Raw genomic sequence first — 6,000 nt, forward strand, 5'->3', positions numbered from 1 at the left:
GCAAACAAGATTTTCCTGTGTCTGAGGAAGAACAGGTTGAAATGGATAAGATTCCATATGCGTCTACAGTGGGTAGTTTGATGTATGCAATGATTGCTACTCGCCCAGACATTGCATTTGCAGTGGGAGTAGTAAGTCGATACATGTCAAACCGAGGCAAGAAACATTGGGAGGCAGTGAAAGGAATATTGAGATACCTGAAAGCTACAAAGAGTATGCGTATATGCTATGGGAGTCAGGAGCTAAGTGTAAAGGGTTTTACAGACTCAGATTATGCAGGTGACTTAGACAACCGAAGGTCTACATTAGGGTATGTCTTTACATTGGCTGGTGGAGCAGTATCATGGCGTTCTAAATTACAAGATTATGTTACTCAATCTACTACAGAGGCTGAATATGTTGCAGCATCAGAGGCATGCAAAGAATCAATTTGGCTTAATCGACTAGTAACAGATTTGGGAATCAAAGAAGAGATGCCTGTGTTATATTGTGATAGTCAAAGTGCTATACAATTGGCTCGCAATCCAGTTTATCACTCAAAGACAAAGCATGTGGATGTGAAGTATCATTTCATCAGGGAAATGCTCGAGGATAAGCAACTTCAGCTTGTCAAAGTTCACACCACAGAAAATTCTGTTGATCTACTTACAAAAGGACTTCCCTCAGAGAGCTTTGCGCATTTTCGCAAGCAGTTAGGTGTAGGGTAGTACATCACTTCTCTACATCTCTTGTATATTAGCTTGTATAGTAGCTTCTCTCACACTTAAAGTACCACATTGGACTTTAAGTGGGAGGTTGTTGGGGTATAAAGCCCAATGTGGTCGCCCAGGTAAGTGGGCGGGCCGCCAGGTATGTACACATATTCTTTTGTTGAAACCTAATAAGAACTCACTATGCTCTACACATTACAGTAGAGCGAGTTCACCATATCGTCGTGCTCTTCTTCTTGCACTCTCTCTCGCGTCGCACTTCCGCTCGTACTCCTTCACACGCACGATGGCTTCTCCTCATAATGGGGGCCTTACAAATGTATGCTTTTACCACAAAAAATTACAAGGGGTAAATCAGGCTCCATACTTATCAATCTCCCACGTGGAGACTGATTTCCAAACCAAATCTGTGACTACTTTCCACCCTGGCTTCTTATCCTTGAATGCCGATTGAAGATGAGCAAAAGCTCAACTTCTCCTTGTTGACCACCTTTGTAAACATGTCTGCGGGATTTTCACTTGTATGCACCTTTCCTAGCTTTAGTTGTCCCTCTTCCAAAAGAGTGCGTATGAAGTGATATCTCACCTCAATGTGCTTTGTCCTTGAATGAAAGGCCGAGTTCTTTGCAAGATGGATAGCGCTTTGGTTATCACTGTACAAGACACAATTGTCATGTTTGAATCCAAGCTCTTCTAAGAATCTGTGAAGCCACAGAATTTCTTTGCTTGCCTCCGTCATTGCTACATACTCTGCTTCCGTGGTAGAAAGTGAGACCACTTTCTGCAGCTTTGAAGCCTAGCTTACTGCTGTGCCTCCAACCGTGAACACATAGCTAGTAGTGCTCCTTCGAGTATCTTTGTCACCTACCATATCTGCATCAGCATACCCTTCTAGAAAAATATTAGTTCCTCCAAAATACAAAGCATTTGTTGTTGTCCCTTTTAGATACCTAAGTATCCACTTCACAGCTTGCCAATGCTCTTTACCTGGGTTGTTCATGAACCTACTTACAACTCCCACTACATGTGCAATATCTGGCTTTGTCCAGACCATAGCATACATTAGAGAACCTACCGCTACAGCATATGGAACTTTAGACATATAGGCTATCTCCTCTTGTGTCTTTGGACACATATCCTTCGTTAATTTAAAGTGACCAGCCAAAGGTGTAGAAACTGGTTTTGCATTTTGCATTGCAAACCTTTCTAGTACCTTCTTGATGTACTCCTCTTGAGATAGTTTTATTGTCTTCTTCGTCCTGTCCCTTTATATTTTCATACCAAGTATCCTCTTTGTAGCACCTAAATCTTTCATTGAAAAAGAATTAGACAGCTCCTCTTTTAGGCCTTTGATGTCCTGCATGTTAGCACTTGCAATCATCATGTCATCAACATACAACATTAGAATGATGAACTTCCCATCTTCCAAATTCTTCGTGTAGACGCAGTGATCCGAGTTGCATCTTGTGAATCCATGATCCAACATCCATCGATCAAACTTCAAGTACCATTGTCTTGATGCTTGCTTTAAACCATACAAACTCTTCTTTAATCTGCAAACCATTTTCTCCTTACCTTTTACTTCATACCCCTTTGGTTGAAGCATGTAGATTTCCTCCTCTAAATTACCATGACGGAATGCCGTATTTACATCCATTTGCTCGAGATTTAGATCATGAGTAGCGACAAGGCTTAAGACAAGCCTAATTGAGTTCATTTTTACAACATGAGAAAATATTTCATTGAAGTTAATACCTTTCTTTTGAGAAAACCCTTTTACCACAAGCTACTTGCTCTTGTAGATCTTCGGGGAATAGGTTGAGGCTTCTCATTTGGTTGACGTTGTTGCACATTGTCACCGTTTGCAGTCCTTGAGTCGTCACCGTCCTCAAGCTCCATGTACTCATCACCTGTTTCTTTTGTTTGTTTTCTTTCCAAGTAATCTTTGTACATATTTTGTTCGTTAAAAATTACATCCCTACTCCTTAAGATTTTACCATCTTCAAGATTCCATAGGCGATACCCAAAGTCACCTTCTCCATAGCCAATGAAGAAACACTTTTTGGACTTTGCATCTAGCTTTGATCTTAGGCTTCTATCTATGTGCATGAAAGCCTCACACCCAAACACTTTGAGAAATGCATAATTCACCGGTTTACCTGTCCATGCCTCTTCTGGAACTCCCCCATCCAATGCCGTTGAGGGTGATCGATTGATTAAGTACACAGACGTACTTACAGCTTCCGTCCAAAGCTCAAGTGGTAGGCCTACATATAGCCGCATGCTTCGTGCTCGCTCCATGATTGTTCTGTTCATCCTTTTCGAAATCCCATTTTGTTGAGGTGTCCTTGGGGTTGTCCTTTGCCTCCAAATGCCATTGCTAGCATTAAAGCTTTCAAAAGCTTGGCTGCAATATTCACCTCCATTGTCGGATCTGAGGCATTTAACCTTGGTACTTGTTTCATTCTCCACAAAGGCTTTCCACCTTTGAAATATGGAAAATACGTCGGACTTATTCTTCATGACATAAATCCATGTTTTTCTAGTCGCATCGTCTATGAATGTTACATAGTACAATGAACCACCAAGTGATGGTGTACTTGCAGGACCCCAAACATCAGAATAAACCAACTCAAGTTTTTTATTTTTTATTTCATTTCCTGAATTTTGAAATTTTACTCTCTTTTGTTTACCATAAACACAATCTTCACATAACTCTAAGTCCACTTCTTTCAAACCTGGTAGAAGCTTCTTTGTTTGAAGGATTTGCATTCCTTTGGCACTCATATGCCCAAGCCGGTAGTGCCACACCGCACTGTCAACTTCTGTAGTTGCTGCATAAGCTGAAGGTTGCGCGCTAACAGTACACAAGTAAAGTATACCGACTTTTTCTCCCTTGGCAACCACCAAAGATCCCTTTGATATCTTCCACCGTTTGTTTCCGAATGCAATGTTGTGACCTTCATCATCCAATTGTCTTGTAGAGATCAATTTTTTGCGAAGAGAAGGAACATGCCTAACATCTTTAAGCTTCCACTCATTTTCGTTAGCACTTTTGACAGAAATTGTACCTTTGTCGACAATCTCACAAGTATACATACCCAAAATTAGCTTTGGTGTAATCTTGGAAATGTTGCTTGTGTGGTGTCGCATGGAATGAAGCCCTGGAATCTACTATCCAGGAATTAGACACATTGTCTAATGAGAGAATTAGAGCATCTTGCTCTACTTTACCTGCCACATTGGCCTCCGATGTTGGCTTGTTGTCTTGAGACTCTGCCTCCTTCTTCTTTTTGGACTAGCAATCCTTCTTGACGTGGCCCTTCTTGCTGCAGTTCCAACATTCAAGAACTGACTTTGTGCGTGACTTGCTCCGCCTTGAGCGATCACGACCTTTTTGGTTTTTGAACCTCTCCTTAGGTCTTCCTCTTGTTTCCACTGATAGTGTAGCACTTGATGATTCTCCTGTGCTTCTTCTTCGTATTTCCTCGCTTAGGAGAACACCCACAACATCATCAAACTTAAGAGTATTTGTGCCAGAAATAGAATTACTTACAGCCATCACAAGGCTGTCCCAACTATCGAGTAGAGATGATAGTATAAGGAGAGCTCGCACTTCGTCATCGAAATTGATTTTCACCGATCAAAGTTGACTTATGTTTGTGTTAAAGTCATTTAAATATTCTGCAACTGAACCATTCTCTGCCATCTTTAGATTGAACAAGCGCTTCATAAGAAATACCTTATTGGATGCCGATGGTTTCTCGTAGAAGTCGTCAAGTGACTTCATCAAGTCCTCCGTGGTCTTCATCTCCGAAACATTGAAGGCCACCGTTGACGCCAAGCTTAACTGGATTGTTCTCAGTGCCTTTCGATCAAGGACAATCCATGCTTCATCTGCCATTGTTGTGGGCTTCTTCGCAAGACCGCCTAGTCGCAAATAGAGGTCCTTCTTGTAGAGATAGTTCTCAATCTGCATCTTCCAATGTTGGTAGTTTTTGCCGTTGAACTTCTCAATCTTGAGCTTCCCTCCCTCCGCCATAACTCCCACTCAATTCAAGGAATCCTTTCCCTGAGATAACTTAGCTACGAGCAAACCTTGCTCTGATACCAGTTGTTAGGAAATAAGACGTAGCTAAATAGATATTTGAGTAGATTACTTAATAGAGAGAGATAGATTTCACACACAAGAGATTATAGAGTAGAGAGAGAGACAGTAAACACGATATACGTGGTTCACCCAATGTGGGCTACGTCCACGGGAAAGCAGCCACTCAATGGCTTTAGCACTTCAAAGAAGAAGTAGTTTACAAAGGGATTAAACCCCTAATAGAGCTCCCGCCTTGCTTCACTCTCACCTCCTCACACTCACCTTGTTGCATCAACTTCACACTATGAAATGTGTGTAGAAATGGCCTCCTTTTATAGGCCAAAAGGGCTGCCCTCTCTTATGAGAGGCAGCCATGTGTAACCGCCCTTGTGCGAATAAGTCCAAATCGAACCCTCCAATCCGCCCATGTGTGGCCGTCCTTGTGTAGACAAATCCGCTTTTGAATTCAGCCACCGGCCATTGAACTTGGCCACCGGCCACCAGCCATTGACTTCCGACCACCTGCCACCGGCCAACTGGCCAACCGATCGGTCATTTTTCGACCACTTTTCGGCCGTCGCCCCTGATTCTTGGCCGTGAAAATTTTGGTTTCCAATGAGTGATTTTCCTTCACTCACGATGGCTTCTCCTCATAATGGAGGCCTTACAAATGTGCGCTTTTACCACAAAAAATTACAAGGGGTAAATCAGGCTCCATACTTATCAGTACTCGAAATTTGAGGCAATTTGAGTTTTTTCACCAATCCATAATTGATGAAATTGTGAGTAGCATCCTCATCTACCAAGATGCGCACCTTGTGGCCTTGCAAAGATCCGTGCATACATACTAACTCATGTGGTCCAAAGGTTTGTTGCCACATGGAAGCTGTGAGACAACATTCATGTACCACCTCTGTGTGTGTTACTTCCACTATAGAGAAGCGTGAGGAAGACTCAAGAGGTAGCAGTTGCACCGTGTGCACTACTTTCTCCTTGCCATGAGCAACAGATTTCCCCTTGGGACAATCTTTTTTGCCATGACCGCTTCCTAAACACTGAAAACATAATTTTTCTTTCTTAGCTTTATCAAAGTCCTCAGGAGAGAGAGGACCCGTGGACCCCTTGGGTTTTTTAGATGCATCTGAATGGGCAACTATAAATTTCCCTTGGGACAATCTTTTTTGCCATGATCGCTTCCTA

This window comes from Adiantum capillus-veneris, chromosome 4 (assembly GCF_014529385.1).
Source record: "Adiantum capillus-veneris isolate H3 chromosome 4, ASM1452938v2, whole genome shotgun sequence".
Classification (NCBI taxonomy): domain Eukaryota; kingdom Viridiplantae; phylum Streptophyta; class Polypodiopsida; order Polypodiales; family Pteridaceae; genus Adiantum; species Adiantum capillus-veneris.